Source organism: Oncorhynchus kisutch, linkage group LG15 (genome assembly GCF_002021735.2).
Source record: "Oncorhynchus kisutch isolate 150728-3 linkage group LG15, Okis_V2, whole genome shotgun sequence".
Classification (NCBI taxonomy): domain Eukaryota; kingdom Metazoa; phylum Chordata; class Actinopteri; order Salmoniformes; family Salmonidae; genus Oncorhynchus; species Oncorhynchus kisutch.
The window spans coordinates 31,834,115-31,847,789 of record NC_034188.2 but is presented as its reverse complement, the minus strand read 5'-3'; positions in this window follow the sequence as shown (position 1 = coordinate 31,847,789).

The following is a 13,675-nucleotide window of genomic DNA, read 5'->3' as shown; positions in this document are numbered from 1 at the left end:
TACCCAGGAGGATTTGCCATCAACTAGCAGAGGATACTCTACAACCAGTGGACCCAGCACAACAGCCCATTCATCAACCCGCTCAGGTCAGCGATGCCCGTTTGTCCCTCCCGGATAAATATGATGGCACCCCATCTAAATACAGTGGCCTTCTACTTCTACTTTCTGGCTCCTCTACTTTACTCACAAGAGGGGAGTGCCCACCACCAAGAGGTCCAAGATTGCCAGAGTTATTTCTCTGCTGACTGGGCGGGCGTTGGAGTGGACCACAGCCGTTTGGGAGAGAGGAGAGGAGGAGCTAGATTCATAAGAGGGGTTCATGGCTCTGTTTAAATGTATCTTCAATCATTCCCCAGAGGGCTTGGAGGGGGGTGAGTGTCTACTTCAATTACGGCAGGGGAACCAGACTGCTGCAGAGTACGCGTTCACCTTCCAGACAGTAGCAGCATCCAGCAGATGGAACGAGCCTGCGCTTCGTACCCTATTCAGAAGAGGTCTGCGCGAAGAGGTCCAGACGGAACTGGCCTGTCAAGGTGACAAGCGCTCCTTGGACGCGCTCATTGCAATGGCCATCCATCTGGATAACCTACTCTGGGAGCGTCTGAACTGTCATCGCTTCTCTCTCTCCCTCAGTGAACACTCTGAATCAGAGCCTGAACCCATGGATATAGAGGTCACACACCTCCCCACGGCAGACCAACACAGACAGAGACAGCTGGGGCTATGTCTGTATTAGGGTCAAGGAGGGCACTAGCTCCAGTGGTGTCCGGTGCTTCCTAATCCGGGATTCACAAGAGCAGAGGGACAGTCACTTGATCTTCCACCTCCTGGGGCACAAGTGAGTGTTCCAACTTCATCACTCTCTGCTAAACTCTTTTTGGTGTCCATCACCCTAGTTGACTGTCCCTCATGTACAGTGTCTATAGCGTTAGTGGATTCCGATGCCACAGGGAACTTTATTGACCAGACCCTTGTCTCTCAACATCATCTCATACCCGCTCTCCACTTCTTTCCCGGTTAGTACACACATCACACAACCACTCACCATCACCGTGGAGTTCATGCATCAGGAGAACATTCCCTTCTTCATTACCAGCGCACCAGTTCGCAAGATCATCGTCAACCTCCCTTGGCTTCAACGCCATAACCCCACCATCTCATGGTTCAGGATGAGAATCACAGACTGGTCACCCAAATTCCGGAGGATCTGCATCCCCATCCCCTGTGGTTCCATGTTGGTTGAGAGTTCTGTGGTTGCCCTTCAGTCCAACATCCAGGAGATATACCAGGACCTGCGGGAGGTATTCTCCAATACCCACGCCACCCATCTTCCTCCTCATCGTCCCTGGGACTGTGCCATCAACCTGCTTGCAGGTTCAGCGCCTCCACACAGACATATCTACCCTCTGTTGATGGCTGAGACCCAGGCCATGGAGGATTACTTCCAAGAGGTGCTCCAACATGGTTTCATCCACACGTCGACTTCTCCTGCATCAGCTGAATTGTTCTTCGTGGCCAAGAGCGATGGAGGGTTACACCCATGCATTGATTACAGAGGACTCAATGAAATCACCACGAAGTATCGATACCCTCTCCCATTGGTGCTGGCAGTCATCGAACAGCTCCGCAGGGCCCGTTTTTTTACCAAACTGGACCTGAGGAGTGCATACAATCTCATCCACATCCAGGAGGGGCATGAGTGGAAGACTGTGTTTTGCACAATGTCTGGTCACTACGAGAACTTGATGGTGCCATTTGACTTAGCCAATGGTCCATCAGTGTTCCAGGCACTCGTTAACGAGGTGTTCAGGGACATGCTCAGACGCCACGGGGTCCTGTATATCGGTGAAATCCTGGTCTACTCGGCTACCCTGGAGGATTACATGACTCACGTTCGAGCAGTCCTGAAACGCCTCCTGTCTAACCACCTGTTCGTCAAGGCTGAGAAGTGCCAATTTCATCAGAGGGCTGTCTCCTTCCGAGGCTACAAAATCAGCCCACAGGGAGTGAGGATGGACGACAAGAAGGTAGATGTGGTCAGGTCATGTCCGGTCCCAACCACCATAAAGGGGTTGCAATGTTTTTTGGGGGTTTTCCAACTTCTACCGCTGTTTCATCAAAAACTTCAGCTCCGTCATCCCTCCTCTCACCTCTCTCCTTAAGGGTGGTCCCCGTAGGTTGGTGTGGAGCCCAGCAGCCAACAAGGCCTTCTGTCTACTCAAGGGATGTTTCACCTCCTCCCCAGTGCTCAAACACCCAGATCCCACGATATTCTTTGTGGTGGAGGTGAATGCTTCAGAGGTGGGTATGGAGGCAGTTCTGTCTCAACGACAGGGTAATCCACATAAATTGTACCCGTGTGCATATTACTCTAAGAAACTTAGAGGAATGACGACGTCGGTGATCGTGAGCTCCTGGCGCTGAAGTTGGCATTAGAGGAGTACAGACACTGGCTGTAGGGCGCCAAGGAACCATTCATCATCCTGACCGACCAACGGAACCTGGAGTATATATGCACAGCGAGGAGGCTGAATCCATGCCAAGCGATGGGGGCCCTTTTCTTCACAAGGTTTGACTTCAAGCTGATCTATCGCCCAGGTTCAAAGAAGACCAAAGCCGATTCCCTGTCCTGTCTCTACAATTCAGGAGATGGTCCTGTCCAGAATGCACCTATAATCCCATTCTCCTGAGTCATAGTCCCTGTGGTCGGGGACGCAGATGTGGACATCCATCAGGCTCTGGGAGGGAACCCACACCCACTAACTGTCCTCCTGAGCGCATCTACATTCCTACAGGGATAAGGGACCGGTTACTGACCTTGGCACACACAGCTGTCGTTGCTGGACATCCAGGTATTTCTCGTACTACTCAATCTATCTCTAAGAAATACTGGTGGCCCACCTTGGCACAGGATGTCACTCGTATGTGTCCAAACCAAATCCCCCCAGAATGCTCCAGCAGGGAAACTCCTTCCCCTTCCCGTGCTTCAGCATCCCTGGTCCCATATATCCATTAACTTTGTTACTGATCTCCCCTCTGATGGTTTTACCACCATTTTGGTGGTTGTGGATAGATTTTCAAAATCCTGTCATTGAATCCCTCTTTCTGGTCTCCCTACTGCTCTCCAGGTCACTGAGGTACTATTCCAGCAGAACTTCCGGCATTATGCCCTTCCGGAGGACATCGTCTCCAGCCGTGGCCCCCAATTCACATCAAGGGTATGGAGAGCCTTTATGGAGAAGTGCTACGTACGCCTCTTGGAGGAGGGAACGCAACACCCTGCTACATCTCAACTCCCCGTGGAGTGAAACAGTATGTGATCGTTGGTGCGGGGAAGGACGACAGAGGCAGAGAAAAATACCGTTTACAGGGAATTTATACTTCCTTAACACGGTAAGGTGGGGGAAAGGGGCTGGACGGAACCAAAGCAAAGAAAGTCCAAATTAAAGAGTCCCCTCTCCTACTTTATCTGCCTTCCCACTACTTACCTAATCTTTTAGCACCTCCTGACGTGCTAACCAAAATACAGGGGGTGGTCCGCCCAGGTCTTACCTAGTGTGCATAAAGTAAATACTATGGGTTATGTATGGGTTATGTATGCCCGCAGGCCTCTTGCCTAAACACTCCCAAGGTGCATTCCCCTTCCCCCTGGGAACAAATTAAACAGAAAAATTACTAACTTGAAGTGAACAATTTCAATAATCAAAACCACTAAGTCCTATTGGCATACACATACCTCAGAAGTAGCGGCTACAAAATACTTTCAACAACACTTTCACGGACTAACAACCAACACGGGACATCAAAGAAGCTCTCTCCTGACAAAGGAACACTGGCTTTTATCCAGCTGTAGAAGGAGTTGGTAATTGAAGACAGCTGTTTCTTCTGACGAGAAGGAGGGTTCAGAGCTCCAATCATCGATGGGGCCGACCAATCAGCTGCTTGAGAAATCCAGGATTCAATTTCCTGAAATACACACACACATACAAACCCACAACACAGAAACTGGGGAAAGTAACAAGAAGCTTGAGGTCACGGTCAGTTTTATTTTCGGGTACTGGCCTCAGTCCAACGGGCAGGTGGAGGTGGATGAACCAGGAGCTGGGGAGGTTACTGAGGTGTCACTGTCAGGACCGGCAGGGAGCGTGGGCTTGATTCCTTCCATGGGCAGAGTACCAGAACTCGCTACGTCACTCCTCCACTGGGTTGACCCCCTTCCAGTGTGTTTTGGGTTTTCAGCCGGCCCTGATAAAGCAAAGCAGTGCGACAAAAGCAACAACACAGAGTTAAACATAAACAAATGTAAAGTCAATAACACAATATAAATATATATGTACAGTGTGTGCCAATGTAGAAGAGTAGGGACGTAAGGCAATAAATAGACCATAGAGGCAAAAATAATTACAATTTAGCATTAACACTGGAGTGATAGATGTGCAGATGATGATGTGCAAGTTGAGATACTGGGGTGCAAAAGAGCAAGAGGGTAAGTAATAATATGAGGATGAGGTAGATTGGTTGTGCTATTTACAGATTGGCTGTGAAAAGGTACAGTGATCCACTACCTGGTGGACTGGGAGGAGTATGGCCCAGAGGAGCGGTGTTGGGTTCCGGTGGAGGACATTCTGGATCCCAACATTATCCATGATTTCCACCAACATTATCCATGATTTCCATCAGTCTAAAACATGGCACACCCTGCTGCCATCTAATGGCCTAAATCTAAATTGCGACCTGGGCTGGAATAATACATTATGGCCTTTATCTTGCATTTCAAAGATGATGATACCAAATAAACACATACGTTTTTTTTCTTTGTATTTTCTTTTACCAGATCTATTGTGTTATCAGATTTAATGTGTTATCCTATATTCATTTCACATTTCCACAAACTTCAAAGTGTTTCCTTTCAAATGGTAAAATAATATGCATATTCTTGCTTCAATGCCTGAGCTACATGCAGTTAGATTTGGGTATGTCATTTTAGGTGAAAATTGAAAAAAAGGATCTGATCCTTAGGTAAACATACTGTACTGTACACTACAGACAGACCCCAACTTGCATAACCAAGACAGTGTGTTCGTTTTCCAATTCATTGTTTAATAGGCCTGTTTTTCAGGCTGAAAGGTGTGAGAGATACTATCGCTGGGGTGATGTTCTTATTTTAATTTGTTTTTAATGTGTCTGTCTCTTTCTGCCAAGCAGCTGTACTTACAGAGCCATTGTCTCCCTACAAGAAGCGAGATTAAGACGTAATCAGTTTTGCCACCAGAAGCCCTGTGTCGGGAGCAAAGAGACAAGGACATTCGTCTTAATTCAGCCACGCACCTGTCAGCATTACACACACACAATATTCCATCTCCTACGTGCCAACATGTGCAGCACTTTTTCTCTACTTTAGCTCCTGTTCTCTCCATTTCTGAAACAGACAAAAAGTGTGCAGGCAACAAGGAACCTGTTATCTCCTATTTTAAGCGTATTCTGCTGTTCATAAAAATATGACATAAATGCAGGTATTTCAAGGCAGGATTGCTGCACTGCAAATCCCCTGTCTGTAATTAACCTGGAGTAAACTTTACTGAAGACTCTACTGTTAGGTTATGTAACAACATTAGATAAGTTAGTTCCACTTTATCATCATCCAATAAGACTTGGGCTTCTCAGTATTGCAAACCAATAGATCAGGGATGGACAGGCCCTCGGATCAATTGAAAAAAATAAAAACAATTGAAACTCAGTCGGGGTCTCAACTTGCAAGTTAGAATAGTAAAATACACAAGGTGCAATTTCAAAATTTGGTTGCGCATCAGCAGTTTCTCTTGTTATGTCAGCCACTGAATAAGCCCATGTCAGCTAAACATTTTTAGATTGGTAAATTAGTCTAGTGGCCAGCTATCTAAATGTTGTAATCATGGTCGAATTACCGGTCTGGAAGCCCCCATAGACTTCTCAGTCTCACTCAGATATCATATTAAAAACTGTCAACATTTCTCTCCACCCTATGGCAAAATGTGTAGAATTGCATAAATTATAATGAAAATGTAGAATTACATGAAATTAGTTATAAAATTGCAAAATCTTATCTCCCACCCATGGCAAAATGTGTACAATTGCACAAAATGAACTCTAAAAATGAAAAAATATCTCTCCGCTGCCAAGAAGGAGGGCAGATAAAACGTTTTGCTCGAAATGTGGGTATGCAAACCCACGAGCAACTGCAGCACCTCATGATGAGCAGATTCTTTGGGGTGGCCCCCACCCCCATCAAAGTTGCCCACCCTGCCATAGGTTATCTGTCATGTCCAACATGCATGGCCAGAGTAAGGAGAGAAAAACATGCATGGCCAGGGAGACATTCTGAACAGAAGTATTCAACCACACTCACACATGTTTGGTCTCCCCCTGGCTGCCGGTCATCGGTGGCTGGATGAGATGTGGACCAGGTGACAGTAGATGCTGTGGTGTTGGTGACAGCAGCAGCTGTTCGCCGTTGGTGTTCTCCCTCCAGCAGCAGATCGAGAGCGAACTGGAAGCTTCATTTTTAAGGAGCTCAGGTAGCCCATTAGTTAATCAGGCCTGGGTGTGACAGGCAGGCCAACTCCAGTCTCCAAGGACACCAGCCAAGGTGGAGGAGTCTACAATTGGAATGCACAAAAGGAGGCACAGCAAAACATAGAAATTCAACAAACCATAGAAATAAATGCAACATTTTAATAAGATGAGCAAAATATGTTAAATAAAAGATCAACACAAACTCTAAATAAAAGTAATAAATACACATAAAGGGGGAAACAAGGAAGGGCAACACGTGACATGTTCTGGGTCAAGCTGTTTGTGGAAAGCTATTTGTCCAAAATTCCAGTTGTTGACATAACACTAAAGTACATTGAGTGAGCACGTTGGAGTAGGGAGCATGAAAATGGTCCGTGCTATCGGGAATCCTTGGGACGTCACTACACGGTTGACGTTAATTAAATATGTTAGTGTCAGGGTTGCCATGTCCATGATTTTCCTGAAATTGGGCTACTTTGAAAATAATGTCGCGTGTTGCGGGTTTTTGTGCTTCTTCTAAATTGCACCGCTGCCGCCAAAGCAATTTCTTACAAGTATATATTTCATTGTGACCTGCTGATTATCAGGCAGTGAGTGAGTGAGAGGTGGGGAGGGCTGGGGGTGTGTGTGTGTGTGTGTGTGTGTGTGTGTGTGCGCGCGCGTGCGTGTTGAGCACGCTCACACCTCCGTAGTCTATTTAGATTGTCATTATGGAGACACCTATTTCCAACCCCCTTTCTATAAAACATGAATTAACACGCTAGAACTGATGGGCATCAGACTTTAGGCGCTCTAGTAAAATTCGCTTGGAAGTGTTTTTTAAACTGTATTCTAATCATATTAAGCGAAGGGTTTATGCATGCCCAGTTACTGGGTCTCGAGCGCTGCCCGATTAGACATTTGAAATTAAAGTTATGGAACTCCATCTCGTGCTTCAGTTATGGGGAAAAGTCCACAATGAAATTGACACATTTGCATCGGTTGGCCATCAATTACCCTATTAATTAATATGCCAATGTAGGCTACTGTAGTCTACCATTTTATACAATAAATTCGTTGAAATGACAATATCACTGGAGTCATTGCAAATCAATTTGTGCCTCTTGTGCAGACTACCCGGAGCTTGCAAACAACTACTAGAAGGCTCAGAGTAAGTGACGTTTCTTTGAAACAGTCAGATACTTAGATACTTGTATGCTCAGTCAGATTATATGCAACGCAGGACACGCTAGATAATATCTAGTAATATCATCCACCATGTGTAGTCAACTAGTGATTATGATTGATTGTTTTTTATAATATAAGTTTAATGCTAGCTAGCAATTTACCTTGGCTTACTGCGTAACAGGCAGTCTCCTTGTGGAGTGCAACGAGAGAGAGGCAGGTCGTTATTGCGTTGTACTAGTTAACTGTAAATTTGCAAGATTGGATCTTCCGAGCTGACAATGTGAAAATCTGTCGTTCTGCCCCTGAACGAGGCAGATATTAACCCACCGCTCCTAGGCCGTCATTGAAAATAAGAATGTGTTCTTAACTGACTTGCCTAGTTAAATAAAGGTATAAAAATACAAATAAAATACTGATTTCCGATTGTTATGAAAACGTGAAAACGGCCCTAATTAATCGGCCATTCCGATTAATCGGTCAACCTCTAATTTTTACTTTTGATACCTAAATATATTTGAGCAATTCCATTTACTTTCGATACTTAAGTATATTTAAAAACCAAATACTTTTAGACTTTTACTCATAGTATTTTACTGGGTGACTTTCACTTTTGCAAGTATGAAAATTTGATGCTTTTTCCACCATTTCAAACACTCAGCAAAATGGCTCCAACACGGCAGGAGTAGAGTCAGACTCGGGTTAAAAAGGTGACCTTACCTCATGGCCTATAACGGTTATGTCACCTTTACTTCACGCCTTAAGTTTTCCTATCTGTTACCTCCGTTTCCTGCCTCGTTGAAGTAGTGTTTCTGAGTCATTACAGTCAGAGGTTAAAAGGTGAAGGCTGATTGAAGCTATGAAGGCACAGATCAGAATCAGAGAGGGGTTGAGTTATTTTAGGTTCCATCATGTCAGTAAAAGCAGGTCACGGTGATAGAAGTCCCTGTACCTCTCTGTAACCAAACAACTAACAGTACACATCTATAGTGGGGCTGAGGGGGTTTCATAACTAGCTACATTCACCCACTAATGGTAAATCCTCAGAGGAAGGAATGTGTTTTGTTTTAATTCCACTAGTGGATTAAACTATTATCTAATGACGAGGGGAAGGAAGAAACTAAAATAGTTTTTTTCCCCCGCTGGCGCACTGCCTGTTTTAATGAGATTAGGGTTACATAATGTGTTACCACTCGAGGTTTCCTTATTAAGAATGTGCACACACACACACACACTCAGAAACACTCTGAAAGTGAGGTGGCCAGGCCAGGCCATTTTCAACTGTTCCCCCTAACATCTCCCTCCCATTCATGGGCAGGAGTACAAGGGGCATTTGGGGTAAGTCCTCTGGGGTTGGGAGGCAGCCAAAATGTATAAACCATCAGCATTCAATGTATTCAAAATTAGGATTAGGAGAATGATCTTTTCATTTGACTACCCGACTGACTAATCTCTTCCATACTCCCATCCTTCATTTGATAATTGCCTGGAGCAGTCATGTGATTGTCTCATTCCACGCTGATGTCACCGACATTCCTAAGGAGAGATTCTGTTCTCCAATTGAAATGTAGGCCTGTAGATAGATAGGCAGGGCCTGCTGTGCTGTCAATGCAGTCTTTTTTTGAATGGAGAACAATTGATTTAGTTCTACAGAATAAATGAGTAGGCCTACATACCGATTGTTGAAACGATTTCCTTCGTCTTTTTTTGCTCTCCTCTAGGGAGATGTAACGTATGTATGGCCAACTGACTACAGAGAAAAAAATCATGTTCTTCCGTAGTTGAATAACTTGAGTCAAACTAAATATCCACTCCACTGGCATCACCAGCTACAGTATCTTTAACCTTGTGTTTTGGAAACACCAACACTCAGATGCCACATATCATACAGTGCATTCTGAAAGTATTCAGACCTCATCACTTTTTTCAAAATGTTGTTAAAAATGGAATAAATGTTTCTCTCCAATCTACACACACAACCCCATAGTGACAAAGCAAAAACAGGCTCATTTTTTTTCAAATTTATTCAAAGTAAATGCGTTACAGCCTTATTCTAAAATTGATTCATGTTTTCTTTCATCAATCTACACACAATACCCCACAATGACAAAGCAAAGGTATTAAAAATGTAAAAATATCACATTTACATAAGTATTCAGACCCTTTACTCAGTACTTTGTTGAAGCACCTTTGGCAGAGATTACAGCCTCAAGTCTTCTTGGGTATGATGCTACAAGCTTGGCACACCTGTATTTGGGGAGTTTCTCACATTCTTCTCTTCAGATCCTCTCAGACTGTCAGGTTGGATGGGGAGCGTTGCTGCACAGCTTTTTTCAGGTCTCTCCAGAGATGTTTGATCGGGTTCATGTCCGAGTTCTGGCTGGGCCACTCAAGGACATTCCGAGACTTGTCCCGAAGCCACTCCTGCGTTTTTCTTGGCTGTGTGCTTACGGTCGTTGTCCAATTGGAAGGTGAACCTTCGCCCCAGTCTGAGGTCCTGAGCTCTCTGGGGCAGGTTTTAATCAAGGATCTCTCTGTACTTTCCTCCGTTCATCATTTCCCTCAATCCTGACTAGCCTCCCAGTCCCTGCTGCTGAAAAACATCCCCACAGGATGATGCTGCCACCACCATGCTTCACCGTAGGGATGATATTGGCCAGGTGATGAGCAGTGCCTGGTTTTCTCCAGATGTGACACATTGTATTCAGGCCAAATAGTTCAATCTTGATTTCATCAGACCAGAGAATCTTGTTTCTCATGGTCTGACAGTCCTTTACCTGCCTTTTGGCAAACTCCAAGCAAGCTGTAATGTGCCATTTACTGAGGAGTGGCTTCCGTCTGGCCACTATACCATAAAGGCCTAATTGGTGGAGTGCTGCACAGATGGTTGTCCTTCTGAAAGGATCTCTAATCTCCACAGAGGAACTCTGGAGCTCCGTCAGGGTGACCATCGGGTTCTTGGTCACTTTACTGAAGTGGGGGCCCTTCCCAATTGGGGCCCTTCTCCCCAAATTGCTCAGTTTGGCTGGGCAGCCAGCTCTAGGAAGAGTCTTGGTGGTTCCAAACTTCTTCCATTTAAGAAGAATGGATGCCACTGGGTTCTTGAAGATCGTCAATGCTGCAGACATTTTTTGGTACCCTTCCCCAGATCTGTGCCTTGACACAATCCTGTCTTGGCGCTCTATGGAGAATTCCTTCAACCTCATAACTTGGTTTTTGCTCTGACATGCACTGTCAGCTGTGGGACCTTTTTATATAGACAGGTGGGTGCCTTTCCAAATCATGTCCAATCAATTGAATTTACCACAGCTGGACTCCAAGTTGTAGAAACATCTCAAGGATGATCAATGGAAACAGGATGCACCTGATCTCAATTTCGAGTTGCATAGCAAAGGGTCTGAATAATTATGTAAATAAGGTATTTTTAATACATTTGCCCCCCAAAAAACTAAACCTGTTTCCGCTTTGTCTTTGTGAAGTATTTTGTGTAGATTGAGGATGTTTTATTTCATCCATTTGAGAATAAGGCTGTAACATAACAAAATATGAAAAGAGTGAAGGGGACTGAGTACTTTCTGAATGCACTGTATGTATATTCCACATAGTGTACATGCAGTAGTTCATTACTCCTGTGCTCAATGGGGCCCTGAAGCATTCCAGTGTGTATGTACTCTAAGAGCAGTTTATTGAATCACACTCCACTCGGTTCAGTCCCTCCCCTATCACACAGATTAACTAAGGACAAACTGCACTTCTCTCATTTAATTTGATCATTATGTAGTGTGCCATATCTGTGTGTGTGTGGTTGTATGCTGTGTGTGTGTGTGGTGCTCACAGAACAGTTATAGTAAGCTATTGTGGCAGCCAGATCAGCAGAGTGGGGGAGAGTGTGACTGGCACTGGTCTATTCAGGAATGCTGAGTAGCTGGCAGAATCCCCTAAACTCTCACACTGAGCAGTCCAGTCACATCCGCCTGCTCTGGAACATTCTATTACATCCATTTCAGAAGAGTCCAATCTTGTTCAGAAGAAATGGTCTTCCCACCAGAACTCCTGGAGAGGGAGAGAGAAACAGACTGAGGGAGTGAGGGGGAGAGGGTGAGTGAGTGAGTGAGTGAGTGAGTGAGTGTGAGTGTGAGTGTGAGAGTGTGAGCTCCGTCTAGCTCCATGGAGACCGCCTGAACACTGGGTAGAGTAAGTCTGAAGCCAGGGTTTGAATAGGAGGGCTGTGTGTGTGTGTGACAATATTTAAGAGAGCTCTTAGAATAGTCGTAAGAAGATGTCATGTGTTTGAGATTTTATAAAATCCTTGAAGTGTCTAGGTAAATAAAGATGGCTTGAAAGACATCACCCCATAGCACTCACTTCTGTCATCATGAAGTGCTTTGAGAGGCTAGTTAAGGATCATACCACCTCCACCTTACCTGACACTCTAGACCCACCTCAATTTGCATACCACCCCAATAGGTCCACAGATGATGCCATCGCATTCCACACTGCCCTATCCCATCTCAAGGGTGCGTGCCCAGCCCCTCCTGTACTCCCTGTTCACCCATGACTGCGTGGCCATGCAAGCCTCCAACTCAATCGTCAAGTTTTCAGAAAACAATAGTCGTAGGCCTGATTACCAACAATGACGAGACAGCCCTGTCAGAGTGGTGCCAGGAAAATAATCTCTCCCTCAACGTCATCTAAATGAAGGACTTCAGGAGACAGCATGTCCCTATCCACATCGACAGGACCGCAGTGGAGAAAGTGGAAAGCTTCAAGTTCCTCTTCGTTCACATCACTGACAATCTGAAATGGTCCACCCACACAGATGGTGTGGTGAAGAAAGCGCAACAGTGCATCAAACTTTTACAGATGCACCATTGAGAGCTTCCTGTCAGGCTGTCTCACCACCTGGTATGGCGTCTGCACCACCTGCAACCGCAGGGCAGGGGGCATACTGTCTGTACTCCAGGACACCTACAGCCCTACAGAAAGTCCAAAAAGATCATCAAGGACAACAACCACCTGAGCCATGACATGTTCACCCTGCTATCATCCAGATGGCGAGGTCAGTACAGGTGCAAAGCTGAGACCAAGAGACTGAAAAACAGCTTCTATCTCAAGGCCATCAAACTGTTAAATAGCCATCACTTGCCGGCCTCCACCCAGTACCCTGCCCTGAACTTAGTCATTGTCACTAGCCGGCTACCACCCGATTACTCAACCCTGCACCTCAGACGCTGCTGCCCTATGTACATAGACATGGGATCACTGGCCACTTTAATAATGTTCACATACTGCTTTACTAATTTCACATGTATATATTCTAGTCAATGCCATCCTATTCAACTATTGTGTGTGTGTGTGTGTGTGTGTGTAACACTATTCTATCCTACATATTCTACAGACAGAATATTTAGTAACCACATACAGTCCTAATGTCTATACATCCCAACCACCCACCCTGGACTGTGACATTGCTGGTCCTCATATTTATAGATTTCTTAATTCCATTATTTTACTTTAGATTCGTTTGTATTGTTGTGAATTGTTAGATATTACTGCACTGTTGGAGCTAGGAACACAAGCATTTCACGATACCCGCAATAACATCTGCTAAATATGTGTTTGTGACCAATAAAATTAGATGAGGAGAATAAGTAATAACTCCAGAATGGAAACTGGAACCCCACTAGAGGTCAGTAGATGGTAGCAAATAAATACGGCACTCCTCTCTTCCTCATCTCTCTCTTCTCTCCTCTTCTCTCTCTGGAGAGGTTTATAGTTTTAAACATGATCCTGCATTGGAACACTCTGTCCTGGGTATTGAGTAACTCCCCTACCTATGCCCCCGGCACTCTAAACCTGTGTGTGCATGTGACTCGTGTGTGTGTTTGTGTGTGTGTGTTACTACCCACCTCCCACTCCCCTGTGGGTTTTTCAAGTCTCCAGATACATCTGTCTGTCA